Genomic DNA, 22,386 nt, shown 5'->3' on the forward strand with positions numbered 1-22,386 from the left:
AGGACTGGCCTAGGGGTAATTTTAAATTGGTTTTAATTAAATTTTAAATTTTATAGTGCGGCCGATTCGAATATTTATTTTTAATTTATCTTAGATTTGTATTTTGTGTAATTGTTTTAACTGGCTGTAAGCCGCCCTGAGTCCTCCGGGAGAAGGGCGGGGTATAAATGAAATAAATCTAAATCTAAATCTAAATCTACTTTCCCCAGAAAAAAATGGAGATTTTAGATATTCAAATAACAACAAAATACCTGTGCCAGCCTTTCTTAGCCAGTTGCTCTCACATATTTTGAGGTTCCAATTTTAAGAATTCCTCATCAGCAGATCAAACACCTAGCTGGAAACTGTAATTCCAATATTAGGAAGCTAACAAGCTTCAGACAACAGATCTGTAACTAAGTGGTCTGGGATTCTTTTTCTGCCCCCATAAATTGTAATCCTGAGAATGTAACACTAGGGGGTGAAAGTCTTCTGTATAATTGTCCTTTAGTGCAAAATGGGACATCTTGAGTATCTGTACAATGCCTTCTGTAATTCAAGTTTGAGTTGTGCTCTTTAAAAGTAGAATATTATTGCCTGCCTGAATTGTTTGGAAACTGATGTGTTTTGATCTTAACAGGAGAATTGTTACTAATGGCATCAGAGTATCCCAGCAGACCTTGTAAATGACAGATTATTTAAAACATGGTGTTCTCTCTTTATGGATGTGGACTTGCTTTCTTGATAGCTTCCTGCTGATACTGCACTTCAGATTAACTTATGGGGAGTTGGTGGTACAGAATTTGGATTTGAACATAGCTGAAGAATTTAGTTGTTTCCTCTCCCCCACCCCTGATGGACAAACACAACTCTCTGTAATGCTTTGCAAGTGGGCTGTTTTATGATAAAGATCATTTCTGAAAAATTCAGTGAGCTTGGAAATTATCAGAAAATTTGTAAATTAATGTATTAAAAAGGAGACTTCTGCAGTGTGAAAGTTGGTTTGACTGCATTATGACAGGAACATGTTGGCCTTAGAGACAAGCAAAAAAATTGCCAGCTTGCGGGGGGGGGGGAATGCTTGCCTCTAAATTCTTATGCTTAACATAGAAGACAACAAGGTCTCTTCTCTGGGACTTTGCTCCTTTGAAAAGGTTTCCTCCTAAAGCTAGGGCACATTGTGTTTTCTCTAACTTGCTTTGGATTTGAATTCCATCCATCTTAGCAATATGGTCATGTTATGAAACTGCAGTATGGAAATTGTAATCCAAACTATATGTGTTGTTTTAACCACATTCTTTTGCCTGCCTACTCACACAACTGAATGCAATTCTTTGGATCCTTGAGGTACTACACAAAAAGAAAGCAGATTCACATGGTAATTTGTTAAAAAATATAGTGTCATTGACTTCTGTAGAATGCATTATTTGGAATACTTTATTAAATTTCTATGCTAATTGGTAAAACAACAACCCTGGGCCACTTTAACAAGCCAGGAAAAGCACAGATCTCAGGTAGCTGAGCTCACAGTCCCAAGGAACATGTTTACTTCCTCAGGTCCAAAAAGTTCAAACCATTTCCAAATGACTGGGCAAGACTCCTCCTTAAGCATCTCTTCCAGTCTGAAATAAGGCTGGCATCCAACTCTGAGTGCCTCAAATTGGATATTGTGTCATTATTACATCACATTTCTCAAGTGTTCTGAAATTTTGAACTTACACTACTCTACTACAAGCAGAAAGTAGTTCAAAAGTTTGTCATTCTGCTTTGAATTTAACAAGTGCGCAAAGTGTTTCCTTTTGTTTGAAGGACAGATTTAAAAGTTGTCTCTGCTAACATGTACTAATCAGGAACACCCCAATATCAGGGAGACGGTAACTGCCTTTGAGGCTGGATCTTGAGAATGGACCCTCATAAGCAAGGGATGTATTTCACTAATACACCAACAATTACTTAAAAGCAGCTGTTGCAATAACTAGACTCACCCTGGGAAATATGGGGAAAACTAACCCTTCAAATATTCTGAAATAATTTACTAGCTGAGGCAGAATAGAGAGGAATGCTGACCTATCTTGATTTTGACAGTGTCAGTGTACGTCTTTTGAATCAGTATAGCATGTGATGTAAGTGCATCACACTCTTTGCTCATGTTCAGCTTGTGATCTACTAAGCTATTGTGAGAAGTCAATCCCCCCAGAGAAGGAAATATTAAAAGGGCAGAATATTATATTTCCTCAAAGGATCTTAAAGAGGCAGAAAAGCATGCCCAGTTTTTCTTAATAGCCCCAAGTCTCCCTCCCCCAAGCAGAAACCAGCTCTGTAGAAATGCAGATGTAAATAATCCAGGAAGGTTGGAGGCCCCCAGCTAGAAGCTTAGGAAGACAAAGACACCTAAAATATATATACCCCACCCAAACTCTAAGACATAATAGGATTAACCTACAGATGCCACAGGGGCACACTCAAACTCAGGTCAAAATACATGACACAGGAAATACAAAGCCTCAAACAGGAACAGGAAACAACCTCAAGAGCCCAGAGGGTATAAAAACCCACTTCCTACATGTGCTCTCTCTCTCTTTTCTTCCAGAGCCATCTTTCTGTCTGGCTCTCCTCTTCAATAAACTGAAACCTTCTTTCTAAAGCAGTCGCCATGTTGTTTATTCCTGGCTTGGACTGAACCATGATGAAGACTTTTCCTTCAACACTATTTAGATCCTTTCTGCATTTACATCTTTCCAATTTAAACCTTTAATTTTTCTTACCCAAATATAAAAATGTTCATACATTATTCTTTCCTTTCAAGCTGTAAGCTCTCCAGAGTCAATGGGAAGCAGGAGGCCTCTAAACTCAATAAAACAGGTAAAATAAAAATAGGCAAGAGGGAGGCTAATTAACAGACACTTAGGATCTATATAATTATAATTATATCATGATCATCCAGAGTTTTTTTTTCCAACTTTAGTATCCATTAACCACTTCATTAGGTACTTTGTCATAGAAGCGATAAAAGAATCTAATGTTCATTTCCCATCATCTAAAATCTTGGAAAGTTTAAGGAAACAGGAGAATCCACCTCCAGCAATAGAACTGTGTTGATATTAGATCCAGTCCCTGTTCAAGTTTAGCTTGGGGAAAAAGACTTACTTAATGTAATTTTTTATATGGCTGTTTGGATTTACAAATGAAGTATTTTATTTCACTGTAGTTCTGCCATTTCAAACAGGCAGATGAAACCTGCAGACCTGAATTTATTAAATCAGATTAGTTTGTATATTACAGTAAACCAGGGCTGACTTAACCATGAGTAAAATGAATAATTGGCTGGGAGCATAAAATATGCTGTGTCATAAATCATATAAATTATATTATGGTTTAGCACAGTCATTGTAACCTAAATAATAGTAAGTGTAAGTCATCCACGTGAAAATTGGCATTTTTTTCATATATATATTAATAAGATGAAAGGTGGAGATGGAGGTTAAAGATATGAAAGTTCTCCTTATCCTTCTGGGTCTGCTTTTCCTTCTTGAATGAAATGCCCCCTATTGTCTGGAGTGGGTTGAATAATGAATCTTCCCATTGAGTGTAAGAGAAATCTATTTCCCGCTACAGGGATTACTGCCAGCCATGGCCATTGTGCTGCTAAGTATCCCTGGGCAATGTGCACTAAGGGCAGAGGTCCCAAGACTTGGCATTTGAGCTTCGGCGAGCAATTACAATAACATCACATTTACGTTATGTTTTTACAAAGACAAGCATTCACTGTGTAAGGGTATACAACTTCAGATGGAAAATTAAAAACAAAACAAACACGTCTAACCAATGGAAACTAATTTGAATTAGGGCCAGCTATTTGCTAGTTTAGTATGTATGTAAATCCTCATTCTGACTTTTTGACCACTGGAGCTAAAAAGAAGCAAGTATCAGGGAGTGGTGTTCCCAGCGTTGATCAGTGGTTAACTGTTTTTGAATTGTATCTCCCAGAGAAGCTTGTCCACAATCTCAGAGTAGAGGCAATAAGACAGTTTTAGGTAGTTGTTTAATATCATTGTTCTGGCATACAACCATTTTCCATAATTAAATGCTGTCCAGATATATTGATCTTCAATGCGCATCATTTTAAGCTGGTTATACCAGTCTTCTCTAATCTGGTGCCTGCTGGAGATGTGAGAAATTCAAATAAAATACAACTAGAGAACACCAGGTTAAGGAAGAGTGATATAAAGACATCAATATATATTAACCATTGCATGAATATGGACATTTGCTTATCTAATAAGATAAGTGGTCTTCAGTGTTCACTAGAATGAATTGGACTTCAGCATTTGCATTTCAGCATCAGCTGAAGCAACAGTGTCCACATTTCTCTGTTCAGTATGTGGCAGAACATTTCGTGCTAACATCGGTCTAATCAGCCATCTACGGACACACCGTTGATGGCCCACAATCCACAAGATGTCAAGGTCTTCATCGAAATCGATGGACGAACAACAGAATGAATTGGACACATTTTATCAGAGGAGCCAAATGTAAAGTGTCTCTCCCTTAAACAACATGGTAAGACGTAACTACAGAAACCCATACCACATCAATTGCCACTTAGGCCAATAAATGTGCGAGATGTTGAAGTTCCTAGACATCTGATGACAAGTGGGCTATAAGACTGAGGACTGTTGGCTGAGAACCAGGGTCAATAGCTGTGGAACTACTGGAAGAAAAGTTGCTTATCAGTTGCAAATATACAAACACTGAAAACAAAGAAATATCAGCAGCATAAGCCCTTCCTATAATTATTCTGCAGGAATTACCAGAATGAATTAGATGGTCAGAACTACCAACGTTCATACCATTTATAGATAGGACAAGGCATTACACATTTTTGGCAGAACAAGTTGGATCCCAAAGGGAGAGCAACCTGTGCAGTTACAGTCTGTCTGAACAGGAGGCAGGCATCTGCCTTTGCTTCCTTCTTAGGATATTAGACAAGCAATGGGTGAGTGGGTGGAGTAGAGTGGGGTGTTCCTTGCTGGCTGAATAACTGTTTTTATGCCCAGCAAAATGGTAACCAAAGCAACTGTATTTAGGACTAGGCAACCATCCGTTTTGAATTAACTAAGAGAAGCATCTCTCTCTCTCTCTGGACGAAATTAAACATTCTTCAAATGTAACAGAGTATTTCATCTCTTTCTCCCTTTAATGATAAAGTTGTGTTACTCTAAAAAAGACAGAATAAGAACAGCAATTGTAAGAAAGATAGTGGAACAGAATGTTCCTAAGTCTGGCTTTCTTTAGTAGGTGATTAGAAGTTTATTGATGTTTTGCAATAATTTAATGTATTTAAAATAACTGGATTGAGCTAGGATGCTATTTGAGCCTGTTTTAATTAAGGGTTGTGTTAGTGTCCCTGTACTGGTATGTTTTATTCTTTCCTTTCTTACTATGCTTAAACAGTGAATAAGAAACTTTTGTTAGCTGTCCAGCCATGAATTGCAATGGGGTCTAGGCATGCTGCCCTTGAAGATGACTTATTAGCTACAACTGGTACAAAATGTAGTAACCAAGCTGCTATCAGTGAAAATGGATTATTGCAGAATACAGACTCAAAGAGGTTTACAACTTATAGATTCTGTAAAAACAAACATTAAAGTCCCCCCCCAAAGTCATCTAAGCAACCCTGGCAAGAGAGCACTTCCTTCATAATTAACACCTCAAATGCCCTGCAAAGGAACAGTATATTGCTGTCCTAAAATGACAGCAAGGGAGGAATCAAGATGTTCCACACAAGAGGTACATAACATAAAAAATTATTTACTTTTGCCCTCTCTTATTTCATTTGAGGGCTGAATTCATTGGATGGGATGCTTCTCCTGAAACAGGCAGGCTTGTAGATATCTATATGCCAAGTCATAAATGTTCTATAAATTATAACCAACACTTTGAATTGTACTTAGACACCTATTGGTGACTTAGCACTTCTGGCGTTTTGTGGCATTGGTAGCTTCTCCCATCAGTAAGTGGGCTGTTGCATTCTGTGAACTGCAGCTTCTGAGTGGTCTTCAAAGGTAACCCCATAAAAAGTGTAGTACTTCAAACCAAAACTCGCCAGATTTTCCCACAAGTTCCATAATTGGTATGTTAGCTGAAGTTGGGCAAAAACTCCCCAAGCCATAGCTTCCATCTGCTTATCTGGCAATTGCCAGCAATCTAGGAGTACCTTCAGATTACAATGGAAGTGTTTCCCCATCAAGCATTAACCCTGGGAAGAATTTCCTAATTCCAACTTCAAAATAATGAGCATGTTAAGCTGCTGAAGCAGAGTCCATGAATGCTTTAAGTGAGCTTGCTTTACCACCCTTTATCATCATTTACCCCCCTTTATCACCATGGAATAGGCTTAAACATGAACACTTACCCATGTCTAGACAATTCACTGCTATTCTTCCTGGAGCACTGCAGATATGGATGTGTACAGTTTTATGGTTAGTTTGTCCTGTGAAAACATCCAGGAAATATATCTCATATTACAGCTTTGTGCAATGCATGAACTCCATTTATATGTCTTTATGTATTTATTAAATATAAGGGTCAAAACAAATAAGGACTCATCTGTTTTAATGAGTCTGCACTGGAGACAAATTCATTGTGTTCAGTCACACTTTGGCCAATAAAGAATATTCTATTCTGTTCTGTTCTGTTCTGTTCTACTCTACTCTACTCTACTCTACTCTACTCTACTCTACTCTACTCTACTCTACTCTACTCTACTCTACTCTACCCTTCTAATTACTGATAAGATTCTGAAGGAAAAGCAAAATAAAGAACCAGCAAAGTCTTTTGACCATCCTTTTGAACACTATGAAACTCAATATTCCAATGCTAGCTATTCCAAACACATGCTTTCTAACTAGTAATTGTGAAAATTATCACTTGGATCCATCAGAAGAGCAACAGGTTAAGAAGGACTCATCTGTACTGATACAGACATAAAAAGTCCCATGAAACGCCAGTGCATGTACCAGGAGTGCACTAAATTCAACTTGAGTCAGCCACTTTAATCCCTGCAATCACTGTTTTTTCATTTAGTGAACAAATTGCAATTGCATTTTGTTCTTAGATTTATAATGTAGATTTATAAAATACAAAGGAGAAAGACTGAACTGGAAAAAGACTGTTTTTCCAAGGCAGCATTCCAATTATATAGAATATTTCATTTTTAAGCTTTTTTTTTTTGTCTGTAACAATAAGCATTCAGAACATTCAGTGCACCCCATGACATTTCTAAAGATGGCACCTTTATGACATAATTTTTTCCCATTAAAGGTTTGGAAAGAGAAAGGGTACATAATGTTCCTCGGAGGTCTTTCCAAGACCATACTGCGCTGCTGGTGCTTCATTTTCTGTCCTAATTTCCTCCACTTTTGATTAGCAAGCTCATCCTAACTTTGGATCTTGTAGATGTGGGAGGATTACATTTGAAATGAAAAGAAGAAAATGTCATGCAATTGGCTGGTCTTGTACACTTTTTCCCAAATAAAATTTCCAAAAAGTCAAATCCCTAATCTGTCTTTAACATTCTGCCTGCTGTTGTCTGAGCAGAACTTGCTTGTGTTCTACAAACATTGCTTAAAACACCTTCCCTCATTCTGGAGATATCCAGATGTGTTAGGCTCACAGCTCTTAGGACTACGAGCCAACCTGGTCAATGTAACTCAATTGTCAAAGCTTGTAGATCTGCCCCAAAAAATAATCTGTTGGCAAGATATCCTTTTGAGACAGAGGTTGTTCTGATTGGTTTTCCAGGTAAATAAAATCAATAAATAAAGCAACAGACTTATTACATTCCATTAAGTCTCCCAGGAACTGACAATTCTCATGAACAATGGGGGCCCGTTTTAGGCTTCAGTCAATCAGTTGTATGCATATTTTCCAGAAGTAACTCTTAGTGTTTTGATTGGGAAGCACAAGGAAATACAAATGGGATTGACTCAGTAAAAAGCAAACAGTTCTTCAAACCTTGTCCAACATTGTCAAGGATGTTATATGCATCAACAACTAATGTTATTTGTGAGGCATTTTTATATGCAAGCTCAAAGCAGCAAGAAAGAATGATGTCAAAATCTGTTAAAAGACACTCCTCTTTCAACACTTAAATTTATATCAGATGTAAGGAATGTACCTGTGCCGTATTTGTGATATGATGCACTGCTGAAATTATTAATTGGACACAAACTAAACTGGACAGTTTTGGCCAAAAAACAACAAAAACTGATGTCTATTCACTATGCATTACATCCTCATAGTGATATTGATACATTATACTTGCCTCGCAGAAATGGAAGCAGAGGTTTACTTCAAGTCAAACAAATTATCAAAGAAGAAAAGCATGTGTTGGTAGCCAAGAATAAGCATTGATGCAAGTTAAAAACTAGAAGATACTAGATGTACAGGAAATAAAAACTGAATATCAGAATAATGTAATAACACAAATAGAATATTTGAGAGGAAAAGTATTATTACATGGTCAATTTCTACAAAAGATTGAGGAAAGTGGATAAAGATAAAACCTCACAATAGTTTACACCTCGAACATTAAAAAAAGAAACTTAAGGCTTGATTTTAGTTGCACAAGAACAAGCTGTTAGAACAAATGCAATCAAGGTCAGAACTGAAAAATCATCAAATGATTCAAAGTGCAGATTGTGGAAAGAAGCGGAAGAAACATCATATACTCAGCTTGTGGAAATTTGTTGTACAAATTGATTATAAAAAACTGACATAACAGTCACCAAAATGATTCACTGGAACATCTGTAAAAATGATCATGTACCAGTAATGAAAAATTGGTGGGAATGTAAAGTTGAAAAAGTAAGTGAATGAGCAGTTTAAAATATTTTGGGATTTCTGAAGATGATAAAGTTTTGGCTCATAGCACACCAGATATAACTGTGGTTGAAAACAAGAAAAAGTGTGGATAATTGACGTGGCAATAGCAGGGGATAATAAAATAGATGATAAAGAGTTGGAGAAGATCACAAAGTATCAAGATCTGGAAATTGAAATTGAAAGATTATAGTATAAACTGGTCATAATAGTTCCAGCATATTGGGTACCATACCAAAATATTAGAATTAGAATAGAGCTGGAAGGGACCTTGGAGGTCTTCTAGTCCAGCCCCCTGTCTCCTGCTTGAACAGGAGAACTTGTATGACTCTTAAAACTCTATGCATAGAGAATTTACAATTGTCAATTACAAAAAGCCACATTGTTTGAATCCACATATATATCATGCCAATGCATTATCCTAAGTTCTTGGGAAGAACTTGATGCATATGAAGGCTAACACTACTTAAAGAACTGGCAACTCTAATTTCACAATTTTGTGTGTATAATAATATTGATAATAAAAAATATGCGGCTACCTACATATAACCCTCAACTTGCAACCATTTGTTTTGTGACCGTTTGAAGTTATAATGGCACTGAAAAAAATGACTTTAACTAGTTTTCAGACTTGTGACCATTGCAGCATCCCCATGATGACATGATCAGAATTTGGGTGCTTCATAACTGGCATGTATTTATGACAGTTGCACTATCCCAGGGTCATGTGGTCACCATTTGTAACCTTTCCAACTCTCTTCCAACAAACAAAGCCAAACTGTCTTGTCATGAGATTGTGTGACTAATGGACAGTTGTGCTATCCCAGAAAAGGATGCAGCTCCTTTAAGGAATTGCAAGCAAATGTTAAATCAATTTCCTGGGACACTCAAATCTCCTTTTCCCTTTTTAACTCAACTAATGTACACCCTAGTGCAAGGGTCCCCAACCCCTGATCCGTGGACCAGTACCGGGCCGCGGCATGCCAGCAACCAGACTGTACAAACAAGCAAAGCCCCATCTGCAGGATGCAGGCAGCACACAAAACCACACCCCCTCCAGTCCGTGGAAAAACCTCTCTCCACATAACCAGTCCCTGGTGCCCAAAAGGTTGGGGACCTCTGCCCTAGTACCTGTCCCTTGGTATAGATTATTCGTTTTTATATTTATTATTTCAGATATTTTATTGGTAACACAATAAAATACTAAAACCATTTGAGCCCTGCAACACTATGAGTTCTGTTTCTGGACAAGCTAATTGGTTGAAGAGCTCACAACTCTACTGTCAGATGGATGGAAGTCATCAGACATGCTGACACAACATGTGAACCCATTCCAAATGGCTAACGTAAGTGTACATGCTGCCTCATTACTTAGCATCCTCTTTAGCTACAGTTGGCAGCTCTTTTGCGGTTAGGAGTAATCTGCAAATGCCATACATCATTTCAAGTTAGCGCTACCTGAAATGTGAAACCTACAAATAATTATGGTTTCAAATTCTGATTGTTAACAGGAGCTGCGAGCTGCTTTGTTGAACTTAATCCTGGAAGGGCCATGCCAATTAAGTAGCCAAGTAGGAGAAGAGGAAGGTGATGATGCAGATTTTTACATTAAGTAATCAGAATATTTATCATGGTATTTAGACATCATAAATACTGATCATCTTTCTGTGAAAAAATAGCTGAAACTTACTTTTATCAGAATCCTTTGTTAGATCCTGAAAGAAATGAAAGCCGTGACAAGCTCAAAGCAGTGAAGCTATTTTCCTTATGTTACAGTGATTTGGATAAAGCTTATAGAAATCAATGAATATGCACAAGAGGACAGTCATTCCATATTATCCTGATAGCTTATCTCACTGCAGTATTAAGTTAGTCCTCCTGCTGGAAATTCTAATCCTTTGTAGGAAATGAAACTGTATAAAAATTATATTATTAGGAAATTAATTGATAGTCTATCTGACTACCACTGGAACCAGCAAACACTGGCTCTGAGAATATGTAAATTTCCTACTTCTCCTTATCCCAAGTCAAAATAATGCATTTTGTTAGGTTGTATTCTGTATAAATAAAATTGATAGCAACCCCACCCAATGTACAATCTACAGAAGCCTCAGGTTTTTTGTTAGTAATCCAACAGAGAGGAAGCATTGAATGAAGAAATAACTTCCTAAGAACATATTGGGAAACCAGTGCATCTAAAAAAAAAGACAATAATTATATTTGTAAACTTGTATGTACACCTGAGATTCTATATTACCTTGTATGGTGCATTTGTTGGATTCCAAATATTCAGTGTATCTGTGGCCAGTTTCAAAAGCATAAATCCTAACAGTAGTTCTCCTAGAAAGTTTTGCATATACACCAATTGTACAAGCAGAGGGTTATTCATAACAATGATTGGAAGGTATAGTAGTCAGTAGGTCTCTGGCAAACAAAGCATCCACACCAGCACAGAGCAGCTCACTTTATAAAATATTCTAGCCTCACTTAGTTTACAGGAAAGAGATGCTGACTGTCAGGTATCCAAAGACAGCTTTTTTTTTTACAGTATCACACAGAGGCCTTTTGGAATATGTCAAGTCCTAGATGCCCTGTTAACCATGGCTCCTTAAGGTATGTTTATTTTACCAGTCTAATTTGAAACTAACCATGGGTGAACTAATGAGTTCCATAACATCTAGCAACAGTTTGCTGGTTAACTGCCATTTTTGGCCAGTAACTATCTTGCGGGATCCAGTGAACATTATTTGTGGACAAGATTTTCCTCCGCATAAGTGAAAAAAATAAAGAACAGTACCTACCCTGTCACTGAAAGTCTAATTTTTGTGGCTGTTTCAATCTTCTGTCCCTGGGTCTAGGATTGATTGATTTATTTAAGAAAATTTATATGGCCATTCAACTCACTCACAGTGACTCCTGATTACAAGATTTGAGTAGAAACATGACTAGAAAAGAACAAGAAGCAATTCTTTTGGACTCAGATTAATAAGCATTAGAGAAAAGGCTGAAGCATTATTTCAAACATTTGGCAAGTAATTTTGCATTTAGAAATCAAACTTACTTACAAGCAATTAAAAGCCACTAACCTTGGCATTTTTCCACCTCAGCTTTTGATTTCAGTGGGGACAACGCCAATCTTTTCAAGCTGGCAAGGCAGTTTGACCTTATGTTTTGCTTACATAATGGTTCCAAGTCTCATTGTCAGTATAAGAATCATCTCTTACAAATTGGAATGTTTCTGTCTTAATGACAATCAGAAACAATATTTTGCGAGTAACCTATGACAAAACATTCTTTCCAATAGAGGCTAAGGTTCCCTAAAAACAATTTGGTCCATGATGTGTTCCAGAAACTATTATCTAATAGTTATTATCTAGACATAGCCACAAGGTGGCTTAATTTATTGCTTACATGCAATCAGAATTCCCTACAGGCCATTGTTGATTCTGCAGCTGCCATCTCATGTGGAGGCAGTGGGGAATGCATTGTGAGGTTGCCAAGGAATATGATAAAATCTACTGGCTTAGAAGGTTCTGAAGTAGAATATTGTATGATGGTTCTCTGGTGATTATTCCTTCTTGGAATCTTTCCTCTAACCCAATGTTTCTATGCTAGCTGAGGAATTTTGGGAATAGAAGTCTACACAGCTTAAAGTTGCCAAGGTTGAGAAACATTGCTCTAACCCAGGGGTCTTCAAACTTGGCCCTTTTATGACTTGTGGACTTCAACTCCCAGAATTCCTCAGCCAACATGCCTGGTTGAGGAATTCTGGGAGTTGAAGTCCACAAATCATAAAAGGGTCAAGTTTGAAGACCCCTGCTCTAACCTAACAAAGGATTAAAATTAAACATCATGTCATACACACATACCACCCTCTTGCTGCTTATTGCACTATCCAAAAATTGGGGATTCCAGTTTGGAAGTTAACAATTTATAAAAATGGGAAAAAGAAGCTGCAGCAAATGAATATGGGTAGTCAGTTTCCATGAATGTTTTTCTAGCTCATATATTTTGAAGTAGACAAAATGTGTAGCTTTTCACAATATATTTCCAAGATGACCTTTACTTCAAATTCTATTTTCTCTTCAGCTTGTAGTCTTATGTATATTGGGATTGCTCTCAGGCATATCAAGAACAGAAATGATAGATGGAAGTTTTGTTTTTCCAGTAGCCACTCTGGTGCTGAGGCTATGCAGTTTAGTAGGCTATACTGTTTTTATCATGCTGTGTTCTCATCCTAAATCATGTTCTTGGCTAGCTAGAGAGATATTTTCTTCCTTTCCTTCCTCTGACATAAACAGATTATTCTTGCGTTATAGTTCCTATTAAGGTAAAGTCTCTTTTGAGTCATAGTTGACTCCGAGTGACCATAGGGACACTTTCATATAATTTTCCTGGCAGCAGTACAGTACACAACTCATCTGTGGTTGTCACCTTCTGGGATGGCTATGGAGATTCTTAGTCATCCAGGTCCTGGTTGTCCCAAAGGTGCTTTTTTCAAGAAGCAACTGGACTTTCTTGTTTTTCTTCTACGACATTTCGCTTCTCATCCAAGAAGCTTCTTCAGCTCTGAAGATTACTCTTACATTACATTTTTATGCTGTCATCACTTGTCTCTAGATGATTTACAACACAAAGATGGAACAATGAAAAATCGTTGAAACAATTAAATACATTAGACAGGGATCATGGAGAATGTGCTTTTGATCAACTTTCTCCAATATTTCTGAGAGATAATTAACTTAAAATAATCTCAGAGTGTCTTGAATTCAAAAAGTTCCCATTCAAAGACCAGGTGGAAGCTATGGCCAAGATCTTCACCCAGATCCATCTAATGTGCCAGTCAAACATATCCTGAATTGGGAGGCCCTTTGGACAGGCACAAATGTCCTAGTGACCTCAGTTTGATTACAGCAATATGCTCTACATAGGACCCAAAGAGTGGGAGCAAACTTCACGTTTGAGAACAAGATGTTCCATAGGGCAGGGGCAACAGCAGAGAAGGCTCTTTTCCTAGACCTTGCCAGTTGAAATTCTTTAACTGACAGGATTATATCTTGCCTGATCAGATGGGAGGGCTTGATGTAATTGGGACAAGACAGTTCTTTAAGTAACCTGGTCCCATTCATCTATGCTTCCAGATGGAATTCAAGATGCTGATTATGACTATAAAGCTTACATAGCATAAGGCCAAATGATTTGAGAGACCAACTTTCTCCTGTGGTTTCTGCCTCACCAGTATATGCTGGTAAAGTTAGCACACTCAAGATTCCTTCAATTAAATAGTGCCATCTCAGGAAACATGCCTTCTCTGCCATGGTGCTTGCCTTCTGGAATGAGATCTCTCTTGGAATCCGTATGGTTCTACTGTGTTGGCATTTCGTAATGCTTCAAATAGTGGTTTACTCTGAGACCTTGGATTAAGATGGATGGAGCCTCTTGTTAGATGTGTTTGGTCTATGTTTTTGTATAGAGTGACATATTTTGTTTTGTATTGTGTTATTGTGGTTTATTATATTATAAGCTACCCATACTCGCTTTGGAGTCAGTCAGTGATTGAAATTAATAGAATAAGAACTAACAGAAAGGAATAAAATAAAATAACTTTCCAAATATCACCTTTTCTGAGAGATTCTCATAACTGTTGCTTTAAACTTATGAGCTAGATTTTGTTTATGAAAAAAATGATAAATTGTCACCACCAATTAGTGTATTTTCATAATTTTATGTTTTTAGCTTTACAAAATTAGCAGGAACACATATGTATAAAGTTACAATGTTGGCCACACGATTTCAGAATGATCTTTCCCATTGATAAAATTAAAAGCTTATTGTATCGTTATTAAGTCATCACCACATATGGCAAATTATATTCATTTATATATAATACACAATGCAGTTTGAAATCTTGGGTATATGAAGTTTCCACCATCCCATTTTGTTACAGAGTGATTCCCTCCTCTCACAAGGCATTCACAATACCTTACTATTTTTCTACAAAATAAGCTGCAGACAATGGAAACTTTCATACTGTTTTCTGTAATTTCCAGCTCATGTCATCCATAAAAGGTGCTGTGGATTATTTCAGTAACGGCACAAAATATACATATGTTATGAAGGAGAGAAGAAAAATACCCAAGGTGGAAAAAGAAGGAAATGATTTCCTGGGACATATTATAGACTCCCCTTCTCCCTTTTTTATACTGTAATAATTATCCTTAGCAAAGGAAACTTCCTTAGCTTGTCTTAATTGTGAATCTAAACAGCTGCCACCTTTTCTTCTGATTGCAAGAGCAGTTTTGTTCAATCACAGAGCAGATCAGCCACCACCTCCCTCCATTTTTCCCTTGCTCTCCCCAAATCTGCCTAGAGGTTAGAGGTTGAGATACAGGAAGTACATAGAAAGATAGAATAAGGGGAAGTCCTGTTGCAGGGCCAAAAACCCACTTACATTACTTTGATGTAATTTTCAAATCCAGCATCCTGTTTTCAAAAATGGATAACCAGATGTCTATGGAAAACTCACAAGCAGGACAGGGACAATCAGTTCTCTCTTTCTGCTTTTACCCAGCAATTAACATCAATGGCATAGCAATTCTAAAGATGAAAGTTCAATATGGCTTACACAGTAATAGTGATGATCTTAAAATGTTTATTTTAATTTACTTATGATAAACTATTATCTAGGATGTATTGCTTTACTTTGGCTAATTGAAGGGGAAGATTCTAAATTTTATAAATAAAAATAATAAATGTACAACAGGTTTTAACCTGATATATATAGAAATCACAGAATTAATAACAACATAGTACATTAAGGCATACTATTATTTAAACCAGACATGTCAAACTCACGACGTTACATGACGTCGTGCAACGTATCGGGACTGTTTTGCCATTGCCCCTGATTTAAACTAAGATCCTGGCAAAACATCATAATATGTATTACGATGTTTATTATGAAAAGAAGAAAAAAGATGTTTATTATGAAAAGAAGAAAAAAGATGTTTATTATGAAAAGAAGGCCTAGGAGGTGACATGATAGCAGTATTCCAGTATTTGGGGGGCTGCCACAATGAACAGGAGGTCACCTTATTTTCCAAAGCACCAGAAGGCAAGACAAGAAACAATGGAAACTAATCAAGGAGAGAAGCAACCTGGAACTAAGGAGAAACTTCCTAACAATGAGAACAGTTAACCAGTGGAATGGCTTGCCTTCAGAAGTTAGGGGTGCTTCATCACTGGAAGTTTTTAAGAAGAGACTGGACAGCCACTTGTCTGAAATGGTATAGGGCAGACATGTCAAACACAAGGCCCGGGGGCTGGATGTGGCCCGCAATGTGGTTTCATATGGCCCGCGAAGCCATCCTGGAAACAGTGAGGAAACGACCCCCGCTGCCTTGGCCCTGGCTCAGGCTGGCCAGGAGCCAATGTACAATTTTGTGGTGGCCATCTATGCTGAAACACATTCAGTCTTAGCTCTACAAGGCCGTCTAGAAACAGCGAACAACCAGTCCCTGCCGTGTCGGCCCCACCCCCTGGGTGCATGCTGGGGAGGTGTCACTCTTTGTGAGGAATGAAGAAATGGACCATGCCTTGATGCTTGCCCCAGTCCCACCCCCTTCTGCCAGAGACCCTCAAATCTGTCCCACTCCTGCCCAGGCCCCCACAGGCACCTCTACATCAAACGATGTAGAGTTGGCCATGCCCACCCAATAGGCCACACCCACTCCATCCACACCCACCCAGTAGGCCACACCCATCCTGGCCACACCCACCCAGCCCCCCCGAGGGCAACCGCAATGCTGATGCGGCCCTCAATGAAATTGAGTTTGACACCCCTGGTATAGGGTCTTGTGCCTGAGCAGGGGGTTGTAGTAGAAGACCTCCAAAGTCCCTTCCAGTTCTATTCTGTTTAAATTAGTATTAGTATTCAGATATTTCCAAACAAACGTCCATTTGAACTCAATGTCTTACACCAAGTGAACTTGCATTAGAATGGCAAAGTTATACCAGGATATTTGCACTTGGGTAATACTTAAAAATGCAATTTTGGCTTTTTAAAATGCTTCTGAAAATTAGTTATTTTATAATATAATTACTTCACCTCTATAGTCCAGAGCAGATAAGAACTAGGTTGACGGATTGGTGAACTGGTATAAGGAAAACAGCCTAGTTTTAAACAATGGTAAAACCAAAGAGATCATTGTTGATTTCAGAAAAGGTAGGCACAGCCACACTCCTCTGTGCATTAATGATTCACATGTGGAAATGGTTACCAGCATCAAATTTCTGGGTGTGCAGCTAACGAGTAGGCTGGCTTGATCGCTCAACAGTGAGACACTGGTGAAGCCGGCCCAGCAGTGACTGCATTTTCTGCTTTGCATGAGAAAAGCACATCTTCCTTCCCCTGTCCTTACCACTTTCTACAGAGGGATGATCGAGAGCATCCTGTCATATTGCGTGACAGTCTGGTTTGGAAGCATCACTACTTCAGACAGGAAGGCGGTGCAGAGAGTGGTGAGGATGGCTGAAAAGATTATTGGCAGTTCCCTCCCTTCCATCCAGGACATAGCATATAAGTGTTGCTTGAGCAGGGTCTGGGACACTACACATCCTCTTCACGACATGTTTTCTTTGTTACCTTCTGGGAGGAGGCTTCGTGGTATCCAAAGCAGAACAGCCAGATTCAGACAGTTTTGTTTCATACAGTATTAACCTTGTGAACTCTAAGGCTTCCTCCTTCCATTATGTATTCAAGATGGACAGTGATTAATATTTATATGTTACTTATATGTAAGGTTATAGGTGTATACATATATTGTATATCGTATGTTTAAATGTGTCTTATGTGTGTGTACACTTTGAGAGCAAGCAACTAAATTTCATTTTTAATGTGTGCCATTGTCCCCATAGTAAAAAATGACAATAAAGGTTATCTATCTATCTATCTATCTATCTATCTATCTATCTATCTATCTATCTATCTATCTATCTATCTACTGAAAAGCGATGGAACTTCAGAAATACTGAAAAGCGATGGAAAACTCTTACTTTCTAACAGCATCTGCTTGCTCTTTGTTTTGTTTCCAACCAACTACATGGGCACAAAACTCTCTTAGAGAAAGAACAGCTGCTGTAATTTATTTTCCTATAATATTTCACTTATAGCAACCTTCAGCTGTGAAATCCACTATATGTTAGGATAATAAAGGTTAGATGTGTTGTCCCACACAAATACCATCACGGAAAAAAATGTCATATTAAGATTGAACCATCTAAATAAAGAATGCATGGTTCAAAACAGCATATCTATACATCTAAATCGTTCTTTCGCAGAATGCTCAACCACAGATATAGACCAGCCAATTCCCTGGGTGTAAGGCTTGTAACTAAGGAGGATCCCTTGGAAATTACAAATAAGCAGAGATGGAACTCATCTTCTATTTTCTGTTTTTGTTTCCCGTATAATATGCCGTCTACTACTTATGCACATGCTTACAGATTATGGCTACAAAATTACAGCCAGCCACTAAATGGCATGAACTATAGCACACGTAGTCCTCAACTTTCAACGGTAATGGAGCCTGCCCATTACCATGTCATAAGTCATGGTAGTCGTAAAGCAGGTCACCCATATGACCGACACAATTTTATGACTTTTTTGCATCAGTTGTAAAGCAAATGTTGCAGCCATAAAGCAAATCGATTGTTCCCTATAAGGTGAGTTTTGCCGGAAACTGGAAGTAAATGTTAGTTTTCAGCAAAAATGTTATAAAACATGGTCATGTAACTGCAGGTTGCTGAAAATGGCTGTAAAAGTGAGCTGGTCACTTAGTGCCTGATATGCGGTCATGTGACGGGAGGGGAGGCAGCAATCAGAAATTCAGAATTGGATCTTAACTACCTTTGGGGAAGGTGGGTCTGTGTAACTTTGAACGGTTGCTAAGCAACCGGTTGTAATTCGAGGATTACCTTTACTGTACTTCTTTATTTTTGTTCTGCCATTCAGGGTTCATTACAAGTTTTGCAGTCCAGATCTAGTAGTTCTAATGATGCAGGGTCTTTTGTGTGAATGAGCCTTTATATCAAAGGGCATGCGTGCATGCACACAAAATCCAAAATGGGAATAGAGACAGGATAACTGTTAAGTAAATATTTTATTCTTATATTTTTAGCATATCCTTCCTTCAAAGAGATTAAGGGTTCCTCCTTTCTATTTGTTATTCTCATAAAAACCTCATGAGATAGGTTTGCTGAGAGAAAAAATAATAATAAGAAATGATAATATGTGACCTTCATAACTGTTGGATTCTATTCTAAATACTAAACAACAGTGTCCTTTCTATATAAATGGACAATGACTTCACCTCAATTTCTCCACTGCTTTGTTCTGTGTGCTTATTCTTATTCTAAGATTTTAATCTCATTTTATTGGCTGTTTTATTTATTGTTGTGTGCTGCCCAGAGTCCCCTTTGGGAGGGGATGGGTGACCATATAAATTTGATTAATAAATGTTATCTTCAATCTTTTCGTTTGTTCAGCTCTACTTACATTTGCATACACAGAGCCTCTAAAACTAATTTGTTGCTTTTAACCATTATCATTTTTGAAGCAATAGAGTTGAACAGCCTCTAAAAAGTAGATTGGCAACACCCATATGGTTATTCAGAAGAGACTGCATGTAACAGATTGCAGTCCAAGAGCAAGCAGGAGGACACTGATTTATGACAGACAGATATTGCTCAGTATGCATATTCCCCAGGCTTTTTAATTTGGATGTTTTTAAAATGTCAGCTCTGATTGTTTTTGGCATTGCCTTTTTTGATGCAAACTGTTTTCCTGGATCTTATCAGCTAATGTAAACTGCCCTGGAAATGTGGAACTGAAAGACAGTTTCAACAGAAAGACAATGTTTCAACAAAAACACCATAACTGCTTAATGTGGTTTGATCCTGCAAAGAGTAGCTTGCTAGTCATTGCAGATCCTACTTCAAAGACAAAACATGTAGAAAAACAACAACAAAATAACATGACATTCGGGATAGGCTTTATGGCACAAATTTCACCAGCTACAACTCATTTCCCTAATGCATAACCCTAGCATGCCAGAGTAGGTACTTATAATGGAGGCAAATTTCTGAGTTCTGGATGATCAATCATCTAACTGCGCTTTGAAAAGAGATAAGGTTTCAATCATGAATTTATTAAATAAGAAATGTTCAAAACTTAGTGTGGTGTGGCTAAAATAACATCCCCTATTAAATATATATACTTTGAATCAATGGATTTCAAATATAATGAAAATAATTCCTATTGTATTTGTCACTATGCAGGTGATGTGAAATTATGCATAATGGTATTATGGTTGACACATTCTGATTTAACCAACAATTTAGGAATAATAGAACATTTCCCCCAAGCAATCCATTAAACTGAAGTGTGTGTGTACACATACAGTATATGTGTATATCATAGAAGTGTAGCTTGTAAGCACCTTGTAGACAAAATATTACAGGCTATTTGAAGGTATGGAGAACCTGCAGTCCTCCAAGTGTTATTGAACTGCAGCAGTTTTACCCCAGCAGTCCCAGGTTATAGTAGCCAAACTGTCCCTCTGGATGTATAATTACTTTTAACATTATTTTTTGGTATGGTTAATTCCCAGAATGTATTGTTGCTTTATATTGCATGATCTTGGTTTTAGTTTCTGGGTGTTACATATTTGTATATTTTAATACAAATAAATAAGTAAATACATATAAGAGTAGGTGAGTGGGAGCACATATATTAATAATTCCTGCCTTAAACTGACACACTTTTTGCTGCAAATAAATGCAAGTAAATCACCAGCTGAATTTCACTGACTCCAAATTATTTTAACTTTTGTTTTTTAAAAAACATGGCAAAATCAGTGGATTAGCTCTTCAATATAACAATTGCTCATTACAAAAAAGCCTTCATTGCAAAATACAGTGCTTTGTCCATAAGGATATTAAATGTAAGGGACTTTGCCCTTGTGGCTATGGGAATCTGAATTGCTAACAATTATCCTTCTAATCTAGGAATCTTTAAAGATATATGGCAATTTCCCATTGCTCCAATTTTATAGTCCCCCCCAGTGTTACTATAATGTGTCATAGACCAGTGTTTTTTACTTACTAGTTCAGATCTTGCGAGATAGATAAACATGACCACATTTTATGCAGTAACCTGGAGATACAGGGCATCTTTCCTATTTCTTTTTAACTGAGAAGACTTGTTTTATGATTTTAAGTTTGGGATTATTTTAGGTTAATGTATACTACCTTGCACATGTGTATATACAGTTTGACCAACATTTTCTGATTTGATGTATACATCAGATGTCATATGGAGATCATTCTAGGTCAAATGGAATTTTTTTCTAAGCAAAGCTGATCAAAGAAGTTTGTAATATCTCTTTTCTTTCTTTGAAATAGCAAGGTGGAATCATTTCTAACAGAAGAACCAGAAATACATATTGTGGGGCAAGGTCCCATTACTTAGATTCCCTAAACAAAAGTATATGTCACACTAGCCTCTTCTGTCCTAAGCATATTTGACCTGAAGTGAATCATACTGATAGGATTTTAAGATCTATGTGTTTAATTTCTGGTTTTTAAATTAATAATAATTCAAATGTGAAAATTGCCTTATGTTAAGGTAATTGTAGAGTTCCAGCTGCAGACTGAACAGGGGAATATCTTTAAACATATTTATCTAGTTCTTAGACTTACATCTTGCCTTTTGTGTAGGTGGTCATGGTGGGATACATAAAACTTCATTCTCCTGTTTTGCTCCAGAATGACAACCTAGTAAATTAGGTTGGGCTAAGAGAGAGTAACTGGCCTCCCCAGTGTTTAGTTTCATTCAATACTGTGATAAAACATATTTGGAGTCTCCTTCAGCCCCCAGATATTTGACTGGTTTAAACAGAGTTGACACATTCTCAAAGGGCCACTTTCCCTTTTAAGTGTGTAACAGTATGACTACCTCCCTCATAAAAATTAAAATTTGTCTGAAAAGTTTAGATAAACTAAAGGGAAACTTTAGGTTTTTGATAGATATACAGATATATAGTCACTATACCTGAAAAATATCCATGATCTCACATGGGTCACAGTTTTTCACTTGCTCTTTGAAGGCCTTTGGAAGGGAGACCCGGTCTGCAGAGCAGTAACCCCAGCATCTCTCCTCTTGTTCCTGAAAAAGCTGGAGCATTTAAAAGGTTTTAAATAGCTGAAGGAAGTTATACATAGTAAGGAGGAACAAGGAGTGGAAAAAAAAAAAGGACGATGTATCTTTAACCCACAAAGGGTGGAGCAGATTTTGCTCTGAGCTCGCTAACAATGGAAACTTTTTTTAATGTTTCCCTCCATCAGTCCTGCCAAGCAATAGGAAAAAAAGAAAAAAGAAAGAAAAGAAACTTGTTCCGCTGAGTTCAACCCCAGACAGGCTCACAACTTCCTTCCTGCTTTCCGACCCCCTCCCCTCCCCTCCCT

At 37.6% G+C, this 22,386-nt stretch overlaps 1 long non-coding RNA gene across 1 annotated transcript; it reads right to left on the reverse strand.

Moving 5' to 3' along the window:
• Positions 1–4,012: 4,012 nt before the first annotated feature.
• LOC107291206 lies at positions 4,013–22,169 on the reverse strand. The gene is made up of 3 exons (XR_001548967.1): positions 21,974–22,169; positions 6,395–6,472; positions 4,013–4,690 (listed from the first exon to the last, which is right to left on the reverse strand). It is a non-coding gene; the product is annotated as an uncharacterized LOC107291206 (long non-coding RNA).
• Between the last annotated feature and the right edge of the window lie 217 nt (positions 22,170–22,386).

The sequence above is a fragment of the Protobothrops mucrosquamatus genome, unplaced genomic scaffold (genome assembly GCF_001527695.2).
Source record: "Protobothrops mucrosquamatus isolate PMUCROS unplaced genomic scaffold, P.Mucros_1.0 scaffold1080, whole genome shotgun sequence".
Taxonomy (NCBI): domain Eukaryota; kingdom Metazoa; phylum Chordata; class Lepidosauria; order Squamata; family Viperidae; genus Protobothrops; species Protobothrops mucrosquamatus.